This window comes from Diceros bicornis, unplaced genomic scaffold (genome assembly GCF_020826845.1).
Source record: "Diceros bicornis minor isolate mBicDic1 unplaced genomic scaffold, mDicBic1.mat.cur scaffold_61_ctg1, whole genome shotgun sequence".
In the NCBI taxonomy this organism is placed as follows: domain Eukaryota; kingdom Metazoa; phylum Chordata; class Mammalia; order Perissodactyla; family Rhinocerotidae; genus Diceros; species Diceros bicornis.
The window spans coordinates 1,598,197-1,611,570 of NW_026691491.1; the positions used below are offsets into that span (position 1 = coordinate 1,598,197).

The following is a 13,374-nucleotide window of genomic DNA, read 5'->3' on the forward strand; positions in this document are numbered from 1 at the left end:
CCATGCCCATTTTGATTACTATAGCTATGTAATATATTTTCAAGTTAGGATTGTGATGCCTCCAGCTTTATTCTTTCTTCTCAGGATTGCTTTGGCTGTTCGAGGTCTTTTGTTATTCCATATATATTTTAGGATTCTGTGTTCTATTTCTGTGAAGAATGTCGTTGGAATTCTGATTGGCATTGCATTGAATCAGTAGATTACTTTAGGTAATATGGACTTTTTAACTGTGTTTATTTTTCCAATCCATGTGCATGGAATATCTTCCCATTACTTCAGGTCATCATTGATTTCTTTCACTAATGTCTTATAGTTTTCATTGTATAGGTCTTTAACCTCTTTGGTTAAATTTATCCCTAGAGACTTTTTTCTTTTTGTTGCAATTGTAAATGGGATTGTATTCTTGAGTTCTCTTTCTGTTAGTTCATTATTAGAGTAGAAATGCAACTGATTGTGGTAAGTTGATTTTGTACACTGCAACTTTACTGTAGTAGTTGATTATTTCTAATAGTTTTCTGATGGATTCTTTATGGTTTTTTCTATTTACAGTCATGTCATCTGCAAACAGCAAGAGTTTCATTTCTTTCTTTCCAATTGGGATTCCTTTTATTTCTTTTTCCAGCCTAATTGCTCTGGACAAAACCTCCAGTACTATGTTGAATGGGATATGTCCTCTTGGTGGAAAGTCCCCTTTATCATTATATACTGCCCCTCTTTGTCTCTCATAGTCTTTTTTATCTTGAAGTCTGCTTTGTCTGATATAAGTATGGCAACACCTACTTTCCTTTATTTGCCATTTTCTTGGAGTATTGTCTCCCATCCATTCATTCTGAGCCTGTTTGTTTTTAGAGCTGATATGTGTTTCCTGGCGGCAGCATATCGTTGGGTCTTCTTTTCTAATCCACCCCACCACTCTGTGTCTGTTGATTGGAGAATTCAATCGATTTACATTTAGAGTGATTATTGATACATGAGGGCTTAATCCCACCTAATCTATATTTCCATTGTTCCTCTTCCTTTGTGTTTCTGACTACCATTTCATTTTGGGGGTTTTCTGTGGCAGTTTTCTCTATTTTTACGATCCAAGGCTCTGCTCTGATTTTTTGTTTGCTGGTTACTCTGAGGTTTGTATGAAGATCTCATAGATGAGACAGTCCATCTTCTGATAGCCTCTTATCTCCATTAGCCTAAGCAGGTTCCATCCCTTTCCTCTTCTCCTTCTGAGTTATTGTTGTCACAAGTTATTCATTTTTGTGTTGTGCGTTTGTGACTAAGTTGAAGTGTTTATAGTTACTTTTGATGCCTTCCTTCCCTTCTTCTTTTAAGTTATAATTAAGTATTTGCTACCCTGTTGTGAAACAGAGCTGTAGCTTTCTGATTCTGTCTATTTATCTCTTTGCTCAAAGCTTTGTAGACATTTGCCTTCTTTTTGTTTCAGGTATGAGGGCGTTCTTGATCATTGCTTGTATGGGAGATCTCGTGGCGATGAACTCCCTCAGCCTTTGTTTATCTGGGAAAACTTTTATTTCTCCATTGTATCATAAGGATCATTTCACTGGATAGAGTATTCTTGGCTGAAAGTTTTTTTCTTTCAGTATTTTTAATATATCATTCCATTCTTTCCTTGCCTGTAAAGTTTCTGCCAAGAAATATGCTGAAAGCCTGATAGGGGTTCCTTTGTAGGTTATTTTCTTCTGTCTTGCTTCCCTTCAAATTTTTTCTTTGTCATTGTCTTTTGCCAATTTTACTATTATACGCCTTGGAGAAGGTCTTTAAGCATTGATGTAATTAGGCGTTCTGTTGGCTTCATGTATTTGTAAGTCCGGTTCTTGCCCAGGGTTGGGAAGTTCTCAGCTATTATTTCTTTGAACAAGCTCTCTGCTCCTTTCTCCCTCTTTTCTCCCTCTGGAATACGTATAATTCTTAGGTTGCTTTTATAATTGCGTCATATATTTCTCCAAGAATTCCTTCATTTTCTAAAAATCTGAGTCCTTTCTCCTCGTCCACTGGAAGCATTTCTATATTTCTATCCTCTAAATCACTTATTCTTTCAACCATGATATCAGCTCTATTTTGTAAGGATTCTAGATTCTTTTTTATCTCATTAATTATGTTCTTTATATCCAGAATTTCTGCTTGTTTTTTTTTTAATAGTTTCAGTCTCTTTGATGAAGTATTCCTTTTCCTCATTAATTTTATTCCTGAGTTCATAGAACTGTCTGAACATTCTTGTAACTTGGTGAGTTTCTTTATGACAGTTATTTTGAATTCTCTGTCATTTAGATTGTAAATTTCTGTGACTTCAAGGTTGGTTTCTGGAGATTTGTCATTTCCTTCTGCTCTGAATTGTTACTGCAGTTTCTTATGGTATTTGATGAACTTATCTTTTGCCTGCGTATTTGTGGTAGTATCAGGTCGCAGACTGGTGAGGGTGGGCCTCTTTACATAGTCTATGGAATTGAATGCTAATCTCTTCCACAAACAGCAGTGTGAACACATCCAGAAATAATGCTTAACTAGCTTTCTGGGCATCCCTTAGCTCTGTCAAGTTGACACCTGAAATTAACCAAAAAGGGTCAAGTTACAGAAGTGAGATGGGGGGATCTTTCACTGGGTCAGGAAGGAAAAGGACTGAGGTGGTTTTGGAAGGATCTGGAATTTTCTGGACTTTCTCGAAGAGCTTTGATAGAGCAGTCTTAGCAGTCATGGGGAAGGAAGCCTATTTCAGAGGGTCAAAGAGTGACTGAGAAACAGAAGGGCAGAGAGGGAGTGGAGGTGGACGGCTGTGCCTTGTGCCTCCTGACAGTGGCCTCTGGATTTAACACAGTGATGGCTCCGTCCCAGAGCCCACAGCTTTGGTGTGGGGCTGACTCCTCACTAGGACTAGGGTGTTCTAATTCCTCAGTGTGAGCTAATCTGCATATTCCAAATCCCCAATGTCCTAGCAATGGGGTGTCAAATGGCCCTCTCTGGTCCAGCAGGATCCAGGCACAGGACCCTTTATGGAACAGGAGGAGGAGCTGGGTATACACGGGCTTCTTACTTGCCAGACCTGGAGTTCTGGGGAGTGGAGCTGAGCGAGGTCACAGTGTAGGAGCCGCTGACAGGGTTTGAGGCCACCTGGGAGGAGAGCAGAGTAGGGGTGGGCATCAGGGACGGTCAGGACAAGACCTGCCCCCTCATTTGTATGCTGCATCTCTGTGCCTGGACACAATCTACTCCTCAAGTCTCGTTACCAAGAGCTGATTTCTTCCCTCATTGACTCTTTTCTTCCTTCTTCTTATATTGTTAAATTATTTTAAGTTAAATTTAGCTGGGTTTTCTCTCCCATACATTTAAAATTATTCCTTACTGATTCTTAGATGGAGACTGTGATTTCAGTGAGTTACAATGAAAAATGAAGGAGTTCAGGGGTGATAACTGTGGACCTGAGAAATTTAAATGATGGCATCGGGCATGGTCCATGATCTTCAGGATAGCCATATGATAAGCCACATGATAATCAGAATTTTTAAGACAAGGTACTGTTAGGTTTTATGGTTTGAGTGAGAACAAAGGGAGAGGCCTACAATTGACACACAGTTTACACACAGCAGAGAACCCTCCCTCACCTCTTCCAGCTCCTGGTGGTTCCTGCTTCCCTGTCTTGTGGCAGCAGATCTCCAATCTCTGCCTATGTCTTTCACATGATCTTTTTCCCTCCATGTCTCTGTGTCCTCATCTCTTCTTATAAGGATGCCAGTCACTGAATTGAGGGCCCACTCGTTTAATCTTCTCAGCAATCCTGGAGGTAGATACTGTTGTTATCCTCATTTTATAGGGAGCCTCAGAGGGGTAAGTTAACTTGTCTAAGACTGTACAGCTAGGCAGAGGCAAAAATCAAACCCTGACCATTTGGCCCCAGCAGCCATACTGTTAGCCATCTTGCTGCACTGCCTTATAAGTGAGCATGGGTGAAAGGCTCTTCAAAAGTTGGGAGGAATTCCTGATCAGATAAAAACATCCTAGCTACATCATGTGAAATATTTCAATTATTTATTTAGATTCTGCATTTTTATCTAACTCTGGGAGCTAGTGAAATGGTCTCCCTTAGTGCTGTAATATTCCAGCTGAATCAGGTGAGCCGTGAAAAGCAGAGTGCCCATCTCTAAACTGCTCACATTTCCAATAAAAGGAGCATCCATTTGAGTTGGCTTTTTTGGAGAGAAGAAATACCTTCAAGCTCCACTGAAGAAAACTTCAAGCAAGAAGACAGATGTGTGCCTAGTGTGCAGTGGCTTTGCAGTGGCTTTGGCTGTGGATTTGAGCCATGTCAGGAGAGGTGGTAGAGCTGTGAGCGGAAGAAGCCCCACAGCAGGAGACGCACCAGACGAAGACACCCCAGCGTTACACAGTGGGAAGAGTTCCATCCTGAGAGGACAGCCTGCAGCTCCCAGGATCTGAGTAGTATTCATAAGACCAAGGCAGCCACTGTAGAGCCCAGGCTTATCTCCAAGGGGTGAAGTGACCCGTGTTCTGGAGGGGACACCTGGTTAAAATAAACATCCTGGCAAGGGGAAAGGAGTCATAAGACTATCCTGAAGTGCCCATATTTAAAGAGGAAATGACTTAGGTTGGAATTGCCGGGAAGCAGATCCTGAGACAAGGATTTGAGTATAAGTAGTTTATGTAGGAGGTGGTCCCAAAAATCCCAAATAGAGGAGAGAGGAAAGTGACAGGGCCGATAAAGAGTGTGACTGAGTAGGTTACCTCTGTGAGCAGCTGGAGCTCAGTCCCCTTACGGAACCTTGGAAGACTGTAGAACATGCCTCAGAGTTATTGCACACGGGGGTGGGAAAGGGAGGCGTTTACCCTTCCCCTCCCGTCTGTCACTGACTGAGTGTTGTGCCTGGCTCCACTTCTGGCAGCTGCACAGCAGCGAGGGAAGTGCTCCGGCCAGGAGGCATGGGTGCTTGTAGGAGGACACTGTGGGCATGTACTGGGGTGGTGAGGGCCCCAGGGATATGGGCCTGGCCTTGTCATACTTGCTACAGGAAAGAACAGTAGGGGAAGGGGGTGAAGGAGTTGGGTTCTTACTTAAAGTTGTCTGTATAAGCCTCAGTTTCTTATCCTTGCTGGCCCACAGTGCTTCCTTCACCAACAGTCCCCTTGAATCACTGCTCAGTTATACACAGTGCACAAGAATCTCCCTAATGTGCGGCTCTGAGCGGTTGCCCAGGTTTCTAATACCAAGCCATTGTGCCTTCATGGGGATGGTGACCCCTCAGCTCTGCCATCCTCAAAGATGTGACTTCATTTGACCCAGAGCGATGACAAGTCGAAAGGTAGTCTCTCTGTGTTCAGCTGGACCTCTTTTATCTTAATAGCTTTTAATTCATGTGTGTTTCTATTCAGAAAACAATTAGAAATTAAACTGAATACACAAACAGTTTTTCAAGTCCTGGCCCTAAAACTAGATCTGCAGGCCTGTTTTCAGGAGAGGGTAGTAACTGCTCTTCTCTCCAGGCTCGCTAGACCATGAGCTCCCGTGGGGCAGGGCCCAGGGCCCCTTCCCCTGCTACACCTGGTGAGTGAGAATGGCCCGCTGACTTCAAAGAGGGAGAGGAGACAGCTATTCTCTTTGAGCCAGGTGTGCACGCCTCCCATTTCACATGGAGTTAGAGGGCAAATGAAGTTTGAACTCTCCACATCCTGCTTCCTTTTAGGGGTGCCTTCCAGGTGGGTAGTGGGGAATGTGGCTCAGATTTACAGCTAACACTTACATTGGTCTTACTGTGTTTCAGGTACTAAGGTCTTTATATGTGTGTGTATATAAATATTTATAAATATACACACAAACATAAACATATACACACTCTCATTGCAACAACCTTACAAAGTAAGAACTATTTTTGTACCCATTTTACAGATTAAGAAACAGAGGCCAAAGAAGTTAGGTAACTTGTTCCCAGGTCACACAACTGGTCGGTAGAAGAGCAAATCTCAGCAGACTGGTTCAGAGCCTTAATTAATAAATATATCTACTCACTTTTCAGTTACTGGAAGAAAGATTTCACTTAGGAAAATGATGAGAGGGAGACTTTCTTTAAGGGATTTAGCTTCTCTCGTAGTCAAGAAAGAAAATAACAATAAAGTCTTACCTTTTGTGGAAATGTTTGGCTACCCAACTATCGTTCCTTTCGCCTTCTCTGTGGTGAAATTATGGGACAAGTGTGTTAGGTGTCAAGGCTCTTACAAGTGAGAAAGCTGTGTTCATACATATAGGTGCACATCTTACAGTGGAGTGATGGGGAAGAGAGAAAAAGTGAACGAGAATGGGAAAAGGAAACATAAGTCGATTTTGCATGAGGCAGATAAATTTTGTGAGTAACAGTTTCTTTTCTCCTTTTGATAGTACAAGGGATTACAGAGGCCTCCACAGGAGAACAAATATTGATTTCTTGTTCTTTAGAAGACTTTCCAAACTTTGTGTACTTATATTCTATGAAATACTGTATTAGTAGAAAAGGACAGCCTGCTTCATATAGTCTGAAAAAAAATGTTAGTGCCTAGAACTTTTTTTGGAAAGGAATCTAGCAATAACCATCACAGTTAATAGCCATATATACTTTATCCCAGCCATCCAACTTTTGGTAATCTATGCTCTAGGAATAGAAGCTCTAGTTAATTTAATAATGTTAATATAGTGAAAAAAAATTAAATATATGAGGAAGGAATGGACAGGTGGTTAATCCATTTTAGGAAAAAGGAGCCTGCCTGTGGATGAGATTGCTTTTTTAATTGTGGTAGAGTATGAGTTGCTTTTATCTTTACTCAGGTCTCTCAGAATTAGAAAATGGAGTTGGTGTTCTGTCTCTCTGTGGTAATTCTTTAGTGAACAGGGAACTCTAAGAGACATAGTTATATCCTGAGTCACCCTATTTGGGAATTTCCAAGCAGATACAGGGCATATTAAATTGTATTATAAAAGAATGAGCTGTTGCCTTGATATTCTCAGACACTTGTTAAGCTTCTGTTCTTTACTTGAAACCAAGACTTAACTTGTATTGTTTTGATGAAGGCAGTTGCTTTGGCTTAGAGTTATTGGGGAAAATGTTGAACAAAAAATGTTCCATCATTTTTGGAAAATCACCTACTGGTACAATTTAGGAATGCTGAATTTCTCCTGAAGCTTCTGTCTGCTTTTCTACTCTTCCCATTTACCCTACAGGGACTTGATTTTATTTATCAGGTACAAGTTCCATTTAGAGTCTATTTTAGTAGATCTGGTTTTGTACTGGTTGTATTTACTAAGAAATTAGACATAGACTTCAGATTCATTATTAGGGATTTTTATTTATTTTTTCAAAAAAGCTATGGTTCAGTAACACAATTTGAGTTTAAATGATTCAGTTTTGAGAATTGTAGCATAAGAAATGGGCACTGGAGTGCTTGTGTCTGGGTTTGAATCCTGTGACAGAGAGCAAATTGTTCAACCTTGCTAAATCTTGTAAGAGTGGGGATAATAATAATGGTTGTTTTGAAGATTAAAAAAGGTAATAGATATCTGCTTGACATCTGGTAAGTGCTTGACAAATGTTCACTGATCTTGTCACCACCACTCTTACCACTGTCACCATCATCACCATCTTTATTCTCCACTAGGTTAGCCATACTTTGGTCCTGGCTTCTTGCCGCTGATCTAGGATAGTGGAGAGGCCAGCTATGGGGGTAGAGAGGCTAGCTATGAATTAAAGAAATGGGAAGTAAAGCCCCCTGGTGGTAACAACTCATAATATATTGATTTTATAGTGATTTATCCTACAAAATAACTTAGAATACATCCTTTGAAGCCTAAATTTAATGGATCCATTTTAAAATTTAGATAGTTCCAATGACTATTGGATTTAATGGCCAGAGACATCTCTTTGTGGCCTCAGTTGAGAAAATTTGGTTGTGTCTATAATCTGTCACAGTGGCAAAAAGGAAAGAACAGTTACAAATCACATTGGTGTGGTGTCTTAGTTGGCTCAGGCTGCCATAACAAAATACTACAAACTGGGTGGCTTAAACAACAGAAATGTATTTTCTCCCTCTTCTGGAGGCTGGAAGTCCAAGAGCACGGTGCCAGCAGGGTTGGTTTCTGGTGAGGCCTCTCTCCTTGTGTTGCATGTGGCCACCCTCCTCTGTGTCCTCATATGGCCTCTCCTCTGTGCCTGTGCGTGGAGAGAGAGCGATCTCTGCTGTCTCTTCCTCTTCTAAGGACACCAGTCCTATCAGATTAGGGCTCTACCCTTATGACCTCATTTAACCTTAATGACCTCCCTAAAGGCCCTGTCACATTGGGGATTGGAGCTTCAACATAAGAATTTGGGGCCAGCACAATTCAGTTTATAACACATGGTAAAGTAAAATAATTCCTTCAGGATTGTTATATGTGTTTTTATTAAGGGATATTTTTGAAATCTTCTTAATGTAATTTAAGGACTTGTTTATGTGGAAACTAAAAAGTGATAATTATACTGTGTGAAAAGCTGAAAATTTAGTCTGACAGCTCTGTTTCCATTCTACATTCACCTTGATGCTTCCCAATTCCCTTGTCTGGGGAAAAAATATATTAAGAAAAAATTAAAATTTCCTCAGCATATTGTAAAACGAAGTATAACAAATATTTTTTCAAAGTACAGTAGTGGTCAAGATCCTCTTGCTTTGAAAATTCCGGTTAGTAATTATTAACCGAGACATCATTACAATAATTCTAAACTTGCTGATATCTCCTTATATATGTCCCCTCTTTTCCTCCAGCAAAGAGGAATGCCTGATTGAAGAAGTTACCTTCTGTTCCTTAATAAGTATTTTCAGTTGTGTTTGTTTGCTTTGCTATCACTTTGCCCAACTCTCAATATTTTTTAAGAAATTGCAGATGGGTAACTGTGACAGGAAAAGGAAGAACTGAACTAAAATCTTTGATTATAGATTTACCTCAAGCACTCAACTACAGAAAGTAATAGGAAGGCGTAAAAAAGTTGATCATTATGTCAGATCCTTAAATTCTGATACACGATCCTTCTTTCGGCAATAACATCTGTCTCTCAAAAACCTGTCAATTCCTAATATTATTCTAGTGTCAACAATAATGTGAAACGCGACATTCTCTCTTCAGCTTCCCTGGTTCAGAAACTGCTTTGAGAAGACGCATAATTATGTTCAGAATTTTAAGATTCAAGACCACCCTATTTCCTGTTGCTAAGCAAACCAACTGACAGACTATTTTAAAAAAGAAAAGAGACGCCTGTCTTTGTGCCTGTTCTCGGCAAGTGGGAAATCTGCCAACCTGCAAAAGCCCAGCTTGTATTTCGCTAGAGCCAATATTTTACTTTGCAAATGTTGAGCCCGTTCAAATGTAGCATTACCTTATGGTGAGCAGGAGTTAATTTTTGCAGATTTCTTGTACATTTTTTGTTATAAAAGTTTAAAGTATTGCTGGTGGGCATGTAAAATGGTACAGCCACTTTGGAAAACAGTTTGGCAGTTTCTCAGAATGTTCAATATAGTTCCCATATGACCCAGCAACTCCACACCTAGGTATATACTCAAGAGAGGTAAAAACATGCACACAAAATCTTATGTGCAAATTTCAAAGCAGCAGTATTCATAACAGCCAAAAAGTGGAAACAACTCAAATGTCCATCATCTGATAAATGGAGAAACAAAATGTGGTATATCCATGCAATGGAATATTATTTGGCCGTTAAACGGAAGTACTTATAACTGCTACAGCATGGATAAACCTTGAAAACGTTATGCTGAGTGAAAAAAGCCAGTCAGGGGCTGGCCCAGTGGTGTAGCGCTTAAGTACACGCGCTCTGCTTTGGCGCCGCCGGGTTCGCAGGTTTGGATCCCAGGCACAGACCTATGCACTGCTCATCAAGCCATGCTATGGTGGCATCCCATATACAAAACAGACGAAGATGGGGACAGATGTTAACTCAGGGCTAATCTTCCTCAGCAAAAAGAGGAAGATTGGCAACAGATGTTAGCTCAGGGCCGATCTTCCTCACCAAAAAAACGAAAAAGAAAAAAGCCACTCAAAAAAGACCACCTATTACACCTATTGTATAATTTTATTGATATGAAATGTCCAGAAGAGGCAAATCTTTAGAGACAGAAGGTAAGTGGTTGCTAGGGCTGGAGGTTGGGGAGGATGGGGAGTGATTGCTAAAGGGTATGGAGTTTCTTTCTGGAATGATGAAAATGTTCTAAAATTGATTGTGGTGATAGTGGCACAGCTTTGTGAATAAACTAAAAAACTGCTAAACTATATAGTTTAAAAAGATGAATTGTATGATCTGTGAATTATGTCTCAATAAAACTGTTTTTAACAGTTTCAATTAAGTTAAATTTGTTAAATTTGGGGAAAAAAAGCCAAGAAGACAATGTTCATTTTCCTGGCATAATCCTTTACAAACAGATTTTGGGTAATTTCTTTTTCCTGTGTTTAGATTGATCTTTACATAGGTATAAGCATACTGAATATATAATTTTTTTTTCATTTACCATATTTCAGCATTTCCCTTGATGTGACATAGTCTTCATTTGCCTCATTTTTATGACTTCCTAATCTTGCCTATTTTGTTGTCATATAGGTCGCTTCCAACTTTTCATGATTATAAATAATGCTGCAAATGAACTTGTTTGTCCACGTAGCTTTTTTTTCTGTTAGGTTTATTTCCTTACAATGTTTCCATGTAGAATTATAGAATCAAAGGCAACAAGGATATTTAGGACCCTTAATGTCTGACTCTTTTCCAAGAGGATTCTGCCTGTTTATTCTGCTACCAAGAATGCAAGAGCTTCTATTTTACCTATCATTCATCAGTACTGGGGGTTATAATTTTTTAAGTGAACTTTTCATTCTAGAATAATTTTAGGTTTGCAGAAAAGCTGCAAAGATAATATCAAGATTTCCCTTGAATTCCTTACTCAGTGTCCGCCATTGTTAACCTCTTACATTATAGTGCCACACTTGTCAAATCTAAGAAACCAACATAGGTACATCACTATTGACTAAACTCCAGACTTTATTCAGATTTCACCAGTTTTTCTATTAATGCCTCTTTGCTGTTCCAGGACCCAGTCCAGGATTGAGTGTTATAATTTTAATTTAAAAAAATTTAATGTAATGGGTATAAAATGATATTACATTGTTGTCAGTCTTGTTTTTTGTTTTTTTTAAGCCAAGTTTTTAAGGGAATATTTCTAACTATTTTGTTTGATAGGAGAAAGATTGGAAGTTAATTTCCCTCCCAATAAACTTAGTTTATCGGGGCTGGCCTGGTGACACAAGCGGTTAAGTGCGCGCGCTCCGCTGCAGTACCCAGGGTTCGCTGGTTCGGACCCCGGGCGCGCACCGACGCACCGCTTGTCAAGCCATGCTGTGGCGGCGTCCCATATAAAGTGGAGGAGGATGGGCATGGACGTTAGCCCAGGGCCAGTCTTCCTCAGCAAAAAGAGGAGGATTGGCAGATGTTAACTCAGGGCCCATCTTCCTCACAAAAGAAAAAAAAAAACTTACTTTATGAAAGTGTTATTCCTGTCACTTGAAAACTAGAAACACACTTCTGCGGTCTTCCTGCCAAAAATGCATAACCAGAATGTAACCATGAGGAAACATCAGTCAAACACATATTGAGAGACAGTCTACAAAGTAGCCAGCCTATATTCTTAAAAAGATGTCAAGGTCAAGAATGACAAAGACAGACTGAGGAGCTGTTCCAGATTAAAAGAAATTTAAGAGACATGACCCTAGATTGGATCCTGAACCTGGAAAAAAGTTGGCTACAAAGGAGATTGTTGGGCCAATTGACAAAATCTGAATGTGGACTGTGGAATGAAAAATAAGATTGTATCAATGTAAAATTTCCTGATTTTAATCATTGAACTCTGCTCATGAAAGAGAATGTCCCTGTGGACATTTGGAAATACATACTGAACTGTTTAGGGGGAGAGAGGGAAGATGTCTGTAACTTACCTTCAAATGGTTCAGGAAAAAATAGTATGCATATATATAAACATACTCACATGCATGTATGTAGAGGGAGAGAGAATGATAAAATAAATGGGGCAAAACATAAACAATTGTTAAATCCAGCTAAAGAGTATTAGGGAAGTTTCTTGTATGATTCTTGCAACTTTTCTGTAAGTTTGAAGTTATATCAAAATAAAAAGTTACCCCTCTCCCCCTCCAAAAAAGTAGAACTTTTTTCCCTATTGAGTCTCCTAAATAATTTTCTATTTATTCCTATTGGGTCTCAGCAGATCCTCAAATACAAGTTGCCTCCTTTGATCCTTATGGGGGAATAATGCACCAGACTGATTTTTATGCATAATTAAGGGTAATCTTTTTATAACTCCTGATTTATTACATGCCACTAAAATATAATGTTCTCATTAATTAGTGTATTACTAGAGTTTGTTGAGGACCCAGAGTTCCATATTCTAAAAAGTCTGGAATTCTTGGCAAAATGGCACTTAATAACTACTTGCTATCACAGAGAATTGTAACTTCTCCTGTTTTTAGGAAGTACCCACTGTTAACAGTGCTTTTTTGAATTGGTCATTGTTTTCAGTTCCTGTGGTTACGGAAGCGTTTACTGTAAGTTAAATCATGGTTTTGTGCTACTTTTGTTGATCGCACAGGTTACCATTTAGACTCTTGTTGTTTCTCTCCGCTTCTTGGCTCTCTGCATTCTTTGTCCAGTGGAAATGGGCCTGGAGTCTTCTGCCTCTCTTAGTGGGTCAGAGGAGTTTGAGAACTACTGGTTGCAAGGAGTAACTCAAGGCACTTCCTTTGGCCCTCCCAGGTGGCTTTCTCATCTCTGAGACAGGCCTACACCTTTGCTTTATGTCTTGGCCTTTAACAGACCAACAAAGAGGGAGGGACTGCTGTGTACTCCCTGAGCTGGGTTAGTAATTTCTCTGGTATTGGTTCATCAACACTCCCTAAATGAGTCTTGAAAGTGAAATATCCAGGGCCTTCCAAACTCACAAGTCTGGTCACTGATTTGCCTCAGGTCTTCACTAAATGACCGCTATTGTGTACCTACTCTGAGTCCTCACGTGCAGCCAGCTGAAGCTCAAGCACAGTAGCACATCACTTGGAGCCATCTTTATAAATAACTTATTTTGAGAACAGGAAAAATGAAAGTAGTTGTTACATTAGGGTACTGGTAATAGGTGATTTTTGCCTGTTTTAAAATTTGTCTTTGTTATTATATCAGCTTTTCAATTACAAAAGGAATAGAAGACACATTGTATCACAAATACTGTTCATATTGATAAATCAGAATGTTGATTAATATAATTTTGCTAATTAAACCATATGGTATAATGGAA

General features: G+C 39.6%; 1 long non-coding RNA gene across 1 annotated transcript; it reads right to left on the reverse strand.

Moving 5' to 3' along the window:
- Positions 1-3,685: 3,685 nt before the first annotated feature.
- Positions 3,686-13,119, reverse strand: LOC131403242 (uncharacterized). The gene is made up of 3 exons (XR_009219325.1): positions 13,028-13,119; positions 6,141-6,188; positions 3,686-3,784 (listed from the first exon to the last, which is right to left on the reverse strand). It is a non-coding gene; the product is annotated as an uncharacterized LOC131403242 (long non-coding RNA).
- Between the last annotated feature and the right edge of the window lie 255 nt (positions 13,120-13,374).